Source organism: Chionomys nivalis, chromosome 22, assembly GCF_950005125.1.
Source record: "Chionomys nivalis chromosome 22, mChiNiv1.1, whole genome shotgun sequence".
In the NCBI taxonomy this organism is placed as follows: domain Eukaryota; kingdom Metazoa; phylum Chordata; class Mammalia; order Rodentia; family Cricetidae; genus Chionomys; species Chionomys nivalis.
In genome coordinates this window covers 44,282,688-44,299,447 of record NC_080107.1, presented here as the reverse complement: position 1 = coordinate 44,299,447, position 16,760 = coordinate 44,282,688, and the positions used below count along the sequence as shown (strand labels likewise).

General features: G+C 46.0%; 1 protein-coding gene across 2 annotated transcripts in view; it reads right to left on the bottom strand.

The window, feature by feature from the left end:
* The window catches only part of Med27 (mediator complex subunit 27), a 185,458-nt gene that overhangs the window by 70,472 nt on the left and 98,226 nt on the right, over positions 1-16,760 (bottom strand). The gene's annotated exons all lie outside the window — the stretch shown is intronic.

The window sequence follows — 16,760 nt, the reverse complement described above, 5'->3', positions numbered from 1 at the left end:
GGGAACTGAGCTCTGATGTTCTTAAGAGCTGAGTCATCTCTCCAGCCCCAGAACCCAACTTCTTTTTTTTTTTTGTTTTGTTTTGTTTTTCAAGACAGGGTTTCTCTGTGGTTTTAGAGCCTGTCCTGGAACTAGCTCTTGTAGACCAGGCTGGTCTTGAACTCACAGAGATTCGCCTGCCTCTGCCTCCTGAGTGCTGGGATTAAAGGTGTGCACCACCACTGCCTGGCTGAACCCAACTTCTTAAACTGTGGGGTTGCAACCCATTGGCAACCATTAAGAAGTTTCTGAATACACAACAATCAAATATGAATTCACAATCAAATGTATCATGAATCTCATGTGCTTCTGGCACACTTGCCCACAGAACAACACATGACTTCACATAGCCTTGGTTCTGAACATACAACATGGCACTTTGTATATGCCCTTGCACCACACAAAAGTAACAAACTGCCTGAAACACTGCGGCTCAGAGTCAAGACCTTGCAGGTTACGAACTGTACATACTGTACATATTATACTGTAAAAAGTTTCCTGCTCCCATAGAAACAAAGTTGCGAACTCTACATACTATACAAAGTTTCCCACTGCTATAGAAACAAAGTTGTGAACTGTATATACTGTACAAAGTCGTCCCGCCCTCCTATAGAAAAAAAGTTGCTAACTGTACAAATACTGTACATATTATACTGTACAAAGTTTCCTGCTCCTATAGAAACAGGGCTTTATTACGGCAGACAGTGTTTTCCTGCTGTCAGTCTTCAACATGTATCCAAACAGTGTACAGCATGCACCTTTTGATTTTTGTGTGTCAGAACAAAAAAATTGCTACTTAGTTGCTGGTTTGAGTTCTTAAAGAAAACAAAAAGCATTAAATAAATTTTGGTGTAGGATTATTATTATTATTTTTTTTGGTTTTTTGAGACAGGGTTTCTCTGTGGCTTTGGAGCCTGTCCTGGAACTTGCTCTGTAGACCAGGCTGGTCTCGAACTCACAGAGATCCGCCTGCCTCTGCCTCCCGAGTTCTGGGATTAAAGGCGTATGCCACCATCACCCAGCTTAGTGTAGGATTATGATAGAATTCCTAGCAATCTCTGAAATGGCCCTAAAGATACTTCTGCAATTACGTGCTATGTATTTAAGAGAAGAGGCAGTCTCAGCATTGATGACAAAAACCCAAATCATTGATCAACTCTGAAAAATGCTGAAGATGCTGTACACCTGCAGTGTCTCGTCCTCAGCCAAGACTGAATTCTTTATGTAAAATAAACACACACCCAGTGAACTGGATTGCAAATTTTCTTTCATCTTTGGTAAACAGTAAAATTATATGTCCGCCAAAGAATTATTTTAAAATAAACACAGCAAATGTTTGATGGGCATGGCTATTTTATGTATCTATCTGCTGAGAGTCACGTAAAAATTCCTTGGGTTTGGAAAGAAGTCACAAAGTTTAAAGTGGGAACAGTTTAAGATGCCCTGATCTAGGAACCAAGATACCCCTAAGTGAAGGTTCCTAAATCAGGTCACAGCCCTGTGACAGGAAAGATGCAGGCAGCAGAGCAGCAGGAATGTGAAGCCTCAAGCTGAGTCACCTGCAGGATAAACAGTCTCCACAGTGTATAAGGTAGACCATAAGCCGGTGGGCTTAAGTCAAGAATCCATTCTCTGACCAAAACTAACATTAAAACCACTGGCAAATATTCATCAGCAATTCCTTCCCAGGCTATCTGAAAATTAAACAAGTCAATTTACAGAAATCTCAGAAGCCAAAGAGGAAATCATAAGGGAAATTAGAAAATAATCTTGAGCTAAATGATAATAAAATAAATAAAAATGCATAGAATGCAGGCAAAGTCATGCTTAGGGAACATTTATAGCTTTCAAATACTTATATAAGCACCAAACTAGCTAAGCTTTCATTTAAGAGTCAGAAAATTTGAAGTAAACTAATTGCAGAAAAGCAGAAGAAAACTGCAATGTACATCATCAGCACATTCCCACCCAGGTGAAAACAGAATAACCATGACCCCCAGACACCACGAGCAAGACTCATCAGGAAGGATTCACCAGGAGCAGGAACAAACGGGGACACTGCTCAGATTTCAGAGTCATCAAAAGTAGAATTAGAATATTATGAAATACTTCATGTCAATAATACTGACAGTTTAGATGAAAGGGACACCTTCAGAAGATGTAAGCTATGTGACAGACATGAGAAGAAAAATAATAAAATAATAATCTTATGGCTGGGGTGGGGTGCCTTTTAGAAAGTTCCCTAAGTGCAGTCCAAGCAGGCAGCAGAGCTGCTGAACAAGACAAGGAAGAGTGTCGAGTGGGAGCGCAAAGCTGCTCGAGGCTCCTGTCCAAACGCCCTCCGTAGACAAAGGTGGACTCTCACTCGTCCACAGGCTCTTCCTGCAACTTCCAATGGCAATGGCTTAAAAGTGAATTTGCTATTTAAAAAGAACCGCCCTAAAGGCCCCCAAAACCAACACCATCACCCCCCAAATCTTCCCATAGAAAAAACCCCAAGCCAGGCTTCACCCAGTGTCGCCTTCCCAAGCCATGCACAGCTTGGGAAGACCAGTGGACTCCCATGCAGGCACTGCCCACAGCAGTTTCTGCAGGACAGCTTCACATCACAAATGCAGTCTGGTCTATGTGTTCATGGACTACAAAGCATGTCACACACATCTGAAGAGAGCAACGATTTTGACACATTTATTTCTCACGTTATAACCAAAGCAAGATAATATCCTCAGAACAGCACACAAAAATCCTTTTCACATTAAAAAAGCAGGAAGGTGGCACACAGGGCATGAAGCTGGGTGTGCAGCCACTGGACTCAAGTTTCAGCTCTAGTACTGAGGCAGGGAGGCAGCTACCAGGCTCCGACCTTCATGGGATGAGAACAGTAGCATAGCAGCATCTTTGTCCACAGGGTGCTTCTGAAGACCACGTGAAATAACGCCACAGCCCAGAATGCTGAGCACACATGAGCATCCTGACACCCACGGACTAAGTGCCTAACCACGGGAACCAAGCAGTAAGGTCCTTCTTCCCCTGTATTCTCTTCTAGCTCACCTTAGCCCAGACATACAGGGCAGTGCGCTCACTGAGACAAGCCCAAATGAGGGAAGACAGCCTGGCTCTCCACACCCACTGTCACATCAGGCAAGTAAGTCACTTGCTCCTGGTTTCCTATTGTCTGGACCAGATGGTGTCTATGGTTCATTCTAGCTCTAGACAATTCACCATGTATTTCCTAAGAGGCTACTGTATGCACAAGAAGCAATTACACAGCTTTCAAGACCGCCCATCTCTGAATGCATTTACTGTAGAGAATTCAGATAACCAGAATACTGCATTCCCCAATCTTTGGGAGCAACTGGAATCTATCAGACCTGATGGACTTTAGTATAGACTTATATTTCTAACAGCAGGATTATCCCAGGGCTAGCTCTACTATAAAACACATTGCCTTCACTGATCTCAGGTCTATCTCTTGAAATTTCTTTGGGACATGTGGCAGGAGGGAAACAGCAACTTCATCTGTGGGCTGAGGATGAGTGTCTAAGAACCCCAGGAAGCAGTTTTTCAATCCAGGAATTTACAGGAGGCATCTGCCCACCAGAGCTCACAGACAAGCACTCATTGGAACTGCACTGGCTGCCCTAATGTGGCCAAGCAGAACGTACAGAGTGCACAGGTTATCAAATCTACACCAACTTGTCCTTCACTGGAGTCTCTCAGAGCAGGGGGGAGAAAACAACTGCTCACTTAAATGACAACAGCTTTAGAAATGGAAGCCAGGACAATAAGCAGCAGGCCGTTTGCCTCTGAAGTCTCGGATGTCCACACCCATAACCAGAAGCCCTGCTCTGTTCCACTGAGGTATACCCATCTCCCAACACCATCACAGGCACATGAAGTGAGGTGTCTGCATCTCAGGTCACATGGGAGCCTCCAATGGGCAGAGCAGACTGCACCAGGGCCAGGGCTCTCTCTCAGGTCCCCGGGTCTTGCCTGATGACGCACACTTTGGTGAGTTAATGAGACAATGCACTCATGCTGACTATTCAGAATTGTGTTAACACAGACAACTGAACGTGTGGGTTTCCTAGGATAAAAGCTGCAGCAGTAGTGATGTGACTGATGATGAGGGGTGACAAATGGGGAAAGAGGGGACCTCGACCAGCCACACCTTGGGAACAAGGTATGGAAAGCTTCCCTTCCCAACTGGGCAAGAGAGGCAGCTCACAACAAGGAGATCACAGGACACAGACACCTCAGACATGCAAGCAGGAGGCACTGAGTAAGGACAGCTCAATGACTTGTCATGGCCTGTGACACAGTGAAGGTGACAGCAGGACACACTGAGGTTAGACATGGGGCAAAACTTCACCGCTCTAAGTGTGGAAGGGTTGCCAGGAGAGGATGTGGGGGTTCAAACTCAAAGCCAGCTAAACAGACACAGTTACTCCTGCAGGGTCCGAGGGGACAGCGAATGTGTCCTGGAAAAGTTTCTTTCCATCTAAATGACTACCACAGCAAGGAGCTTAAACTCCTGTAAACAACACTGCTAGCCCATCAGCTCAAGGGAGGCTTTGTCCACCAGGCCAGGCTTAACCCCACTATATGCCAGGCAGATGAGTGGCCAGGGATGGCAGGCTCAGGTTGGCACAATGGAGACCTTTAGAGGAGAGGGAGGGAAACGGCCTGGGCGGCAGCTCTGAACAACACAGCGTTCCTGTCCGGCTTGAAATGCTCTGGTAGTTTCCAGTCCTAATTCAAAGGGTTCTTTCTTTGTGGTTTTCAAAGCGGCTGGCAGATTTCTTGCCGTTAAACAATGTAAAGCGTTTGCTTATGATTAGAGTGGCGGACTTTTCATCATTTCCATGAAGGTTCTAAGACCCGCTGACAGCTCTGGGAAAGGATTTCCCCCCGAATTTATACAGTAAATAACAATTGGTCACTGGCCTCTGTGTGTCAGGGCCTAATGAAGGCAGCGGGGCACACGGCAGAATTGAGTCCTCACTAACCAGCTGCCACTGCACTGGGGGAGCTCTGCACTCTGCAGTCCCCTTAACACCAGCGAAAGCAGGCCAGCTTGAGTCTGCTAGGACCCACACAGGCTGGAAGATGACAACATGGCCACCACCTCTAGCAATTCCTTCTCTTTGAGAAAGGCCGCAGGACTTGAGTGGAGCATGTTTGGAAACACGCCCCAGAGTTTGACAGATTTCCCATTGTAACAACAGGCCGCAGAACTGACACGGGCCTGGAGCTGGAAGGCAGCTGCAGCATTTCCACCTCAAGCCTTCCCTCCGTGGAGAAACTGTGTTCTTCATTATCAGCCTGACTGGCTTTGCAATCACTTAGTGGATGCAGCTTTGGCCATGTCTGAAAGGGTATTTCCAGAGAAGAGAGAAGAGTCACCTTGAATGTGGGTGACACCATCCCAGGTGCTGGGATTCTGGACTGAATTCTGTTTCCCCGACAGCATTTACAATGTGACCAGCTGCCTCAACTGCCATCAGGCCTTTCCCAAAGCGATGGGCTGTCCCTTCATCTGTCACACTGGTCACAGAACAGTACCTGATACAAAATGCTGAAGGTGGGCTGGAGAGATGGCTCAGAGGTTAAGAGCACTGACTGCTCTTCCAGAGGTCCTGAGTTCAATTCCCAGCAACCACAAGGTGTGGCTCACAGTCATCTATAATGAGATCTGGTGCCCTCTTCTGGCATGCAAGCATACATGGAAGAAATGTTGTACATATAATAAATAAATAAATAAATAAATAAATAAATAAATAAATAAATCTAAAAACAAAACAAAATGCTGAAGGCAACATGGGGCTTGAACTCTGGCCTTTCTGAGGAAATTCCTCCTCCTAGACCTTCACAGTGCGACCAATGAGAAGCTGGCAGAGAACTTTCTCCCAGGAGGCAGGGTTTGGAGCCTCTCTCTGCGCCTGGAGCAGTCCCACGGTGCCTCCCACAGCTGCAGGATGCTCTTACCTGCTTTGCTTTCTCAGCAGTGAACTCTGACCACTGTTTAAATATCACTGATCCCATGCTAAAGATGGTCTCAGGAATGGCAGTCTATTTTCTTGCACATACTTTGAGAAATAATGAGTATGTTTAAAGGTTGTGCTTAGACACACTCAACATGAACCCAAGTAAGGGGGCTAGCCAATGCTCAGTTAATGTCTGTTTTGGATTCTTTCTGACAAATGTTTGGAATAAAACAGTAATTGTGTTCAATGTCCTTTCCTTCTGTATGAGGGAAGAGCTGAGTCAAGGCCACATCAATACTCACTTGGTTCTTAGGTAACTAACACTTTTCATGCTGCAGATGTGGGTAACGTTTTAGCACCGATGCAAACACACCTGATTCATCTACTTTGTTTTATAAGAAAAAAAATCCCAAATAAAACTACAAAAAGCCAAATGTATATTTCTGAAACCCAAGGCACAATGATGAGTAAAATATCCGGGCATAATGTCCACTCAGCCATTTCCAAGCCATGCACGACTCCTGTTTGGTCTGATCCAACTGTTTCAAAGTTCATTTCTACAGTGTTCAGGGGTAACAGCAACCGTATCATTCATAGGAACCATGGCTGGTCCATTTCTACAGAAAGTAAATGGAATTTTCCAAATAGATTAAATTTTAGTGTAGAGAACAAAGACCCCCTGGGGTTAGTTTTTCTGAAACAAAATGGCTAGAGATTAAGTCCACATAATTTCAAGGGTTATTTTCCAAGTGTGACTGCCTCAAAATGGGAGACCCTCTATCATAACATGAAACTGTTTAAAGCCTACAGAAGCAGCAAATAGAAACAGAAGATGGGAACCATCAAGATTCCTGCATCACGGTAAAAACATCTACTCCAGGAAGCAGTGGGTAGGACTCCATTCCAGCTGCCTCCCTTCAGCTGTCCAGGCCTGTAGCACGATTTCTAATTGTCTTAATCATTGAAAGCCAGAGTCAGATATTAGGGGGTGAGACTGAAGACCAGAGAAGCAGATCAGCCGGTCACTAGTTCTCACCTCCATGAAATCCTCAGACAGAATGGGGTATCCTGTCTCTACAAGTCCTCAGACTGAATGCCTTGAGCTCCCCTGTCTCCTGCTTTATATTCCTCTCTCTGTCCAGCCATATCCCTTCCTGTCTCTATTTTCCTAGTGCTGGGATTAAAGGTGTGGGACTCCCAAGTACTGAGATTAAAGGTGTGAGCCATCACCTCCTGGTTCTGTTTTTCTTTTAGACTGGGTGGGTGCCTTGAACTCGCAGAGATCATCTGCCTCCGAGTGCTGGGATTAAATGTGTGTGCCACTGCCTGGCCTCTATGACTAACTACTGTGGCTAGTTCCACACTCTGATCTTCAGGGAAGCTTTATTTGTTAGATTACAAACAGAACATCACCACACACCCCTGCTAGAGAATGTGGTTTCTCATTAACTGAGGGCTCACACACTCCTGGTCTTGCTCTTTTGGTGATGACATTTAATATACTCTCCAACCACGAATGGAAGTCTTTTTAAAACAAGGACTTCTGTTTATTCCTAACAAGAAAATAATTTAATCTTTGTGTTAGTGTTATGAGCATCAACGTAAGCCCATGCTTTATATAGTCCTCCCCCCATCTTGCTCTTGTTATATAAGCATGGATGCCTGGCTGTTGTGAGTATGTGTGCTACATGTTTCCAACCACGTTGCCCTGACAACCCGGAGAAAACAGGCTTTGTGAGAGGGGCTTTGACAGACTGAAAATCTGATATCAGGGATGGAGGCTGGGTCTGCTAGCATTCTTCTCGGATCATCGTTGTGTTCTACTTTGTGTGGGCTTAAAAAAGGGTGTGAATAATGAGTGTACCCTTGTATGGTATGGACTATCTGTCCAGGCCGAGTACTTCTGGTCTGAGGTAACAACGGCCAAAAAGTTCCATGTGGACGCTCAGAGATTTTAGGTAACTAAGTACCCCAGCCTCAGTTTCTCATCTATAAATGAAGGCTATAGTTGTACCCAGTTCAGGGAACAGCCAGGATTCAATGGGTTGATCGGTGTTAAGTGCTGACAGTAATGCCGGACAGATATAGCTACTCAACAAACACCAGCCATTGTCAGTGCTGGTGTGAGGGCCACCAGGCATCTATCACTGAGGATCATCGTGCCTGTGTTAACCGCTCCAATACAAGTATGGCCAATGAGATTCCACCCACCATGGCAAATTACCATGGTCACACGACAGTGCCACAAATACCAAACTATGAGTCTTCAATGGCATGGAATAGGGGCAGGGTGCTTTCAATGCTGTGATGTAGGATCCCTACACACCACCAAACTCTCTCCTTAAACCTTGAAGCAAGGACGTACCACTTTCACAAGATGATGGTCTATTTAAAAGTGGAAAGCATAATGTTTAAGCACAAGGGATCAAACTGATCTGCTTTGATAAAGTCCTTTTAGACACAAGGACGTATTACCCACACTTCAGCTTTCCCATGGCACTATGCTAATGTATGTTCAACGTTACATCTAAAATCCCGCACCTCTTCCAGCACAGCCATACCCAGCTCTTATTTTAAACTCTTGTTTACACGCCTACACCTTTCTCCACAGAGTTTAAAGAACACGGTGTATAGGTTTATGCATATCTTGTCTGCATTCTGATGGCCACTGGTCTGCATCCTAGCATTTGGTGGTATTTATTTCCACTCTAGTCAGAAGGTTTGGAAGGTGAATAAGTTCAGATCCCTCAATATTTTCTTTCGAAAATAAATTATTCATGAAGCTCTCTCCCTTGTTCCCAAATGGTTAGGTTTAAACAATTGCTTAAAGTGCTGTTTTTAACTGAAGAACACATTATTCAAAAGCCTCTGGCCCAGGAAACACTTACTTGCTAACTGGTCATTTTTATCTGATCAATGGCTTCACCATGCAGAAACACACCATAGTGGGATGTGCTTCCAGCACAGGGCCAGTGGCACTAAGTGGCTGGCTCTCTCATAAACAGAGCAAGTTGGTTAATAGTCACTTTACAGCTCACATATTGTCCTGAAAATCTATTACAGTCTGCCTTAGTGAAACTCATCTGAGACGATCTGGGGTACTAAGCTCAGAGGAAACCTTCCTGTAACAGGTTAATGGATCAATTTATTTATTTCAAATTTGTTCTTTTCAAGCGGAAAAACCACTAAAGACTTTCCAAGCAATCAGCTCAATAACCACAGGGCAGGCAGCCATGCTGGGCCTGCTGCTGATGCCCTGGCCTCTCTCTGGCACTGATGGCTCCTAAAGCATGGCTGGTGGCCTGGTGCCTTCATCCAGGTATCTCCAGACTACCCAGAGTCTTGGGCTATCGTATGCTCAAAGGCATTGCCTCACTTGCTCTAGAAACAAACCCGAAGGTAGGAAATGGTTCAAACAAGCAGAACCAAAGGACTCTGTTGAAACGACCGCCCTCAGAGCACCGTTAGCAGCTTCACTTCAAAAGCTTCACGACAACACACTGCCAAGGGGGCTGGAGTACGGCACGTGGGGCTCTTGCAGAGGACTCACACTCATAACCTCTTGAAACTCCAGCTCCAGAGGACCCTACCCACCCTCTTGGACTTCACAGGCACCTGAACTAACTAACTAACTAACTAACTAACTAACTAACTAACTAACTCACCTCTCTCTCTCTCTCTCTCTCTCTCTCTCTCTCTCTCTCTCTCTCACACACACACACACACACACACAACTAAAAACAAACAAATCTTTAAGAATATACCACTATAGTCCCTTGGGTTCTCTTTCTGCATTAGTGCCTTTCCAGTGTACACTTCTCTAAATATGACAGACCAATGAATAGTTCCCGTGCACAGTGGGATCCAGTGCACACTTCTCTAAATATGACAGACCAATGCATAGTTCCCATGAATAGTGGGATCCAGTGCACACCTCTCTAAATATGATAGACCAAAGCATAGTTCCCATGCACAGTGGGATCCAGTGCACACCTCTCTAAATACGATAGACCAAAGCATAGTTCCCGTGCACAGTGGGATCCAGCACACTTCTCTAAATACGATAGACCAAAGCATAGTTCCCATGAATAGTGGGATCCAGTGCACACCTCTCTAAATATGATAGACCAATGCATAGTTCCCATGAATAGTGGGATCCAGTGCACACCTCTCTAAATATGATAGACCAATGCATAGTTCCCATGAATAGTGGGATCCAGTGCACACCTCTCTAAATATGATAGACCAATGCATAGTTCCCATGCACAGTAGGATCCAGCGCACACCTCTCTAAACATGATAGACCAAAGCATAGTTCCCGTGCACAGTGGGATCCAGTGCACACCTCTCTAAATATGATAGACCAAAGCATAGTTCCCGTGCACAGTGGGATCCAGTGCACACCTCTCTAAATACGATAGACCAAAGCATAGTTCCCGTGCACAGTGGGATCCAGCACACTTCTCTAAATATGATAGACCAAAGCATAGTTCCCATGAATAGTGGGATCCAGTGCACACCTCTCTAAATATGATAGACCAATGCATAGTTCCCATGAATAGTGGGATCCAGTGCACACCTCTCTAAATATGATAGACCAATGCATAGTTCCCATGCACAGTAGGATCCAGCGCACACCTCTCTAAACATGATAGACCAAAGCATAGTTCCCGTGCACAGTGGGATCCAGTGCACACCTCTCTAAATATGATAGACCAAAGCATAGTTCCCGTGCACAGTGGGATCCAGTGCACACCTCTCTAAATACGATAGACCAAAGCATAGTTCCCGTGCACAGTGGGATCCAGCACATTTCTCTAAATATGATAGACCAATGTATAGTTCCCATGCACAGTGGGATAGCAGGTGACCAGCAGGAAGCTGGGAATCTTTAATGCTCCTTGGTGACCATGGTTACCTTAGACAGGACACGCCCTTTGCAATCTGCTTCTGACACCTGTAACCGAGTGTGTTTCTGTATGTGGCCCCAACACTCAGTATTTCAGGGGTGGGGTATGAGTGTCAGGTCACATGCAGATAGCTAAAGAACTCAATGTGCCCCTCAGTGTAAGGAACCAGCTTGAAAGTCCTTCCCTTAGGGCCTTTTCCTCCCCTAACATCTGTGGAAATGGCTGAGAGCACTTCGGATGCTTTTCCAGCTACTCTGTGACACCAGATCAGTGTCCAGCAGATGGAACCGGTTACAGGCACTTCTCAAGCTCATGTTCTTTGATGGGAGGATCTGAACCAGCCTTGTGATGATGGCTAGGCCATACACTGTCCCTGTGCCCAGTCTCCTCAGCTGTAAGGATAAAGCAGCAGCCTTCGTGGGGGGCATTGAAGGATGGAATGGTAACAGATGCAAGCGCGCAGAGCCAACTGAGTGGCAGAGTATGCCTGCGCGAGCGCTTGTGCACCTCTGCTCTGCACTGGCTGCCTGGCACTGCTTAACTTTCTTACACCTCAGCTTTTACCTAGTAAACGAGAAGAATGATCACAGCGTGATCACGAAACACCACACACAAATGCTCTGGCACAAGACACGTGCTCACTGAGGTTGCTATTGTCATTAGCTCATTCTTCCTCACAGGCCTTCACTCTGCGTAAGAACCACAGTGTCTGAATAAACAATACGCTGTAAGCTTATTCAAAACACAAACCCCAGGCCATACCAATCTGTGGGTGTTAATTCAAAATTTCCAGGAATGCCTGCTCTATTTTCAGAACTGTATTGCTCCAAGAAATCTCTCTCAAACGCATCCCCCATGACACCACCACTGTGAATCAACAACGAGAAATATTCAGTGGCTACTTGCAAATGGGGAACTGCAAAACGAAACTGAAGTGTTCAGGCTTTCGGTGCGCTGCTGCTCGCGGCGCTCTATTCACAGCAGACACCACTCGGAAAAGACTCGCTTTCTGTCACCTGTGCTTGGGGTTAGAGCTTGTCTCCAGCTACAGCGACTCAGGCTTACAAGAGTCCTAGTGCCTGGAGCCAAGAAGGACCCCAAGCTCCTTGATGGGACAAAGCCTAGTGCCACTAAGGGATAGGCCCAAGCTCATATGTCACTACGGGGCAGGGAAGAGGAGCTGGCTTTGTTTCTGGCTCCATGTCAATCTTCCTTTGTTTCACCACAGGTCTCACTAATGTGAGCATCATGCTTGGGAATGACTCTAGAGACCGCACCATCTCAGATACTACTCACTTCTGTCTTTAATCATAATGTGGGACAGGCAAACACATTCACTTGCAATAGACTCATATCTGCCCTATTTGCCAGGAGAAGGTAAGCCAGGACTGTTATGTCTGGGAGATATTCACCTCAGCGTATATTTCATTATTAATTTAGTATCTTAAATGGAGTTTTGTCTTGTATTTTGCAATTTAAGTACCTTTTGGAGAAAGATTTTTCTTTCATTTTCTGGGTATTACAATCGTAGTAAAAAGCTTTAGAGCGTCTGGAGAAAGTCTCACAATTTCTGGAGTAGAGAGAAGGAAGAGCCCAGTGCTGCTGCAGACTAGGCTGGTGCTCAGCCCAAGGGGATTCCCAGAGCGGATCCCCAGAGGGGATTTCCAGAGGGGATCCCCAGAGGGGATTCCCAGAGGGAGCATGATGGCCCCGACACACGACCAGAGAAGTCCTAGGCGAAGACAAAGGGGCAATGGCAATGTACACCACACAGAGAACTGAAAGGGGGTGATGGCACACTAGGGGAGGCTACCTTTAATTTAATGGAGCATAATTCTAGAATTTTCTTAAGTTTCTCCTGGAAAGCAAACTAAGCAAGTAAAGCAGTAAGAGTGGTGAACACTCTAGGAAAACCAGACAAGTCCCTGATAGAACAGGGGACAGGACCAGAGATGGCCAGCAGGCCCCAAAGCCACCAGGAGATGCTTCCAAAACAAGGGAGTCCTTAACTAAGGGAGAGAACTGAAAGGCGGATGTAGGAAAAGCTGGCCCCAAATAGAGGTACTGTTGGGGTATGCGTAGAGCTGGTCAGAGACCCAGGCCCTCTAGCCAATGCTGCAAACGCAGTGCAGTCCTCCTCTGCAGACATGCGGGGGGCAGGGCAGAGAGTCAGCTATCTACTAGATCAAGTCAGGACAGCAAACAGCTTTTGATGGCCCAGTAGCCATGGAGAGCTAGACCAATGCCTGGGAACTCCAGAGTCTGGGAGGGCTGCCTCAGGGGGCATGTTAGAGGTGGAGTCCCCACACAAGTACAAGACGGAATCCTTATTCTATTTCACAAAGTACAAGAAAAAAACCCAAACAGGACAGTGCTCTATGTCAGTGTCCACTGGCCAATAAAAACTGGAACCAATAACTTCAAACTGGGCCAAAAGAAATTAAGGAACAACCAACCAAGGCAATAGACAGACCAAAAACAAAAACAAAAAACAAGCAAAAAACCTCCAAACAAAACAAAACCAAGAGCACAGAGCAGAAGTCCTCACAAGTGAGCGAGCTGGACAGGAGCACAGGCAGTGAGAGCTATGACCCAAGGACAGTAAAGGAAACCAGGAAAACAGAGAAAACAGAAAGAAAAATAGAGCAGGAGATGAGAGAAACGGAACTGGAGACGCTGGACAGAGGAGTCGATCAGAAACCACAGACATCAAAACAGCCACGTGGAGTCTGTCTGGACCACAGACCCCAAGCAAAGGGCACTCATTTCCAGGAGAACCAAACGCGAGCAGGACCGAGAAGACAAGCTGGGGAGTTACCCTTCCTTCTGTCAACCGAGCTAATGGGAATAGGATTACAAAAGCAAGCTTTTCTGTTTAGTAGAAGCAAGTATTCAGAAGTGATACGACAAAACATCAGGGATTTGCTTTAAAACACTACGGCATCACCAATAAAAGAGCAAACACTAGAAAGAAACAAAAGGCTGGGAAAAAACATGACCAAACAGGCCTAATCTGGGACCTGGGGTGCTGTCCCTGTGGGTTCTTGTCTACCTCTATGTCTTTCTAAACTCAGATGATGAAAAAGTGAGGTGGGGGAGCATTTGCCATGAGGAATGCAGACATGCAGAAGGTCACACAGCATCTGGCCCAAAGGAAGGACAGGCAGAGAGCTCCAGAAGCAGGCAAAGGCTGGTGGCTGGGGCAAACTGGGGGAGGGTGGGCTAGATGGAGGGTTTGGGTGGCTAGAATGTGATGAGAAGCATCTGGACATGAGTACGACTTGATGCTCTGACTGATGTGGATGAAGCAGAGGAAGCTGATCCCAGGAGGCCAGCATGCACAGGCTACAGGAGGTGATTAGGCTGGGCAGCTCAGTAGAGACGGAAGAGACCTGGGCTTCCCAAAGGCAAGGCTACAATGAGGGTGGTGTGGAGAGGAGACATATTTACTTGGACATGTCACAGTTTAACCTGTCTCAATTTAACCCCCTTTTCCAAAAATTAAGAAGGGAACTTGGCTGCTCAGTGCACTTTTGGTTCTCCAAAAGCTTCACCAGATTTCCACCATGGTCAGATTTGGGTGACTGAGAAACATCCCACACAGACAACAAAGCTGTCAAGCAGGTAACTGCCAGAGAAAGTTTATTCAGCTACTCTGTCACTTAAAATGGGCAGCAGATTGACACTAGTGTCTTCTATTTGACTCCCAAATATACCCTAATTCTAGAACAGGCGTCTTCTAGTTCAGTGACTCTCAAATTGTGAGGCTGTGACCCCTTTGGGGGTCACATATCAGATATCCTGCATATCAGATATTTACATTATGATTCATAACAGTAGCAACATTAGCCATGAAGTAGCAATGAAAATAATTTTGTGGTTGAGGATCAACGCAGCATGAGGAATTTTATGAAAGGGTCCCAGCATCAGGAAATTGAGAACGAGAACCACTGTGCTAGTTGGATCTCACAGACATGCAGCCTTCAGGCAGGATACATTTGAACCACGGAGTACTGCAGATTATTTAGGTGGGATGCGTACCAAAATCACCTGCCCCGTCTTCCACGTGAGAGTGAGGTCACTATTGTATTCAGCTACAGGAGTGGCTCGTTTGTGACAGCAAGCTCTGTGACCAGAGCATGTGGTAGCATGCACATATTTATGTCTGTGCGTGGTGTGGGTGCATTTGGAGGCCAGAGGCCCAGGAGTGTCTTTGTTGATTGTTTCCCACTTTATTTTTGTGACAGTGTCTCTCTCATACTGAGCCTGGGACTCATCATTTCAGTAAAGCTCGCTTGGACAGCTTCCCCAACCTCAGCTCTGCATTACAGACACATCCTTCCACGCCTGTCATGGGCGCCCGGTCCCACTCTTTCTACTGACCCACCCCACAGTTCATCACTACATCTAACAGTGGGAAGAAACCAGGAGTGGTACTGCTGTTCTTGCAAACCTGGTAAAGAGTGATGTGTTACACAGAAGCAGTGGATAAACTTCCCAATGTTAAAGAAACAAGCTCACCAAGTCAGAGGAAATGTCAGCTCCCAGGCTTTCAGCTTCCCTGCTTTAAGCTAAAACGTAGGGTGGGGTACAGGAATGGAACAACATGAAGAGGGGCTGGGTGAGCAAAGCCAATCAGGACACAGCCCTGACCTTCAAATGTTCCCGTACCACAAGGAGGGAATTCTACTCATTCAACTCCTCCTAGTTAAAAGTAATAAATAGGGGGGCAAGGAGGCAGATACCCAAGCCAGGTGAACTGGGATGAACTGGGCTTTGTCTCACTCCATCCAGGGACCTAAGCACACACCAGCTCTACATGCCGAAATGCTAGGCTGTGTCACTCACTCCACATCCTCACCATCTGACAGCAAGGCGTGCTCTCAAGAGCAAAGGCCAAGAACAAAGGAGAAGAAGCCCGGCCATGAGGACATTGGGTTATGGCGTTCTGAGTGGAAGGTTAACTCCCAGTTCCTAAGAACCAATCTCATAATCAGATGTGAAGAACCAATGTTAGTTCCCAAACCTCACCTTCCACCACACACAGGCCTTACCAGGGCAAAGCCAAGCCTGCTATTAAAGCCAGGTGACTCAGGGAAGTTAGCAAAGAAATGTCTTTGAAACCTCTGTGCTTTCCTGAGAAGCTAAACTTTTGACTAATTTGTTTCACTTGCTTTTTAAAAACATAATCTGTAAATATCAGCTGTTTGTAGTGATTATGGAAATAGCTACCAAAAGACACCCGACCAGTAACAAGCAAACACAGCAGTGAACCCCACTGGCTCCATCTCTAACTTACAATTCCATTATCTAACCAGAAAAGCCCCAAAACCGCATCATTACGCCTTAAGAACACTGCAATTAGGAAGGGGCCTTCTTCCTTTCTGCTCTCCCAAGACAGCACACAACAGCCTTGCGAGACTCAGCTCACAAGAGCCCATTTAAACAGGAGAAGCACTAATTGGGCAGCTAGTCACAGCTGTACCACTTTGATGTCAGTTCCAAGGATGAACTTGACCAGATTTCTTATTTTTAATTTTAGCACTGTCATTCAGCCAGGCCCCAAGGTTAACCCTTCACTGCTGGTCATCCAGGCCCCATCCAGGTTATCATAGAATCCAAGATTAACCCTTTGGCTGTTGGCCAACTAGGCTCCAAGGTTAACCCTTCACTGTTGGCCATTCCAGACTGTAAGATTAACCCTTTGGCTGCTGCTCATGCCTGCTGTGCTTCTGGAACCTTATTCAAGAGTTGCTTCTCTTGGAACATTCCCCATGGGACAATTCCCTGACCAGATATCTCAGAGACATCCAGGACAGCCAGA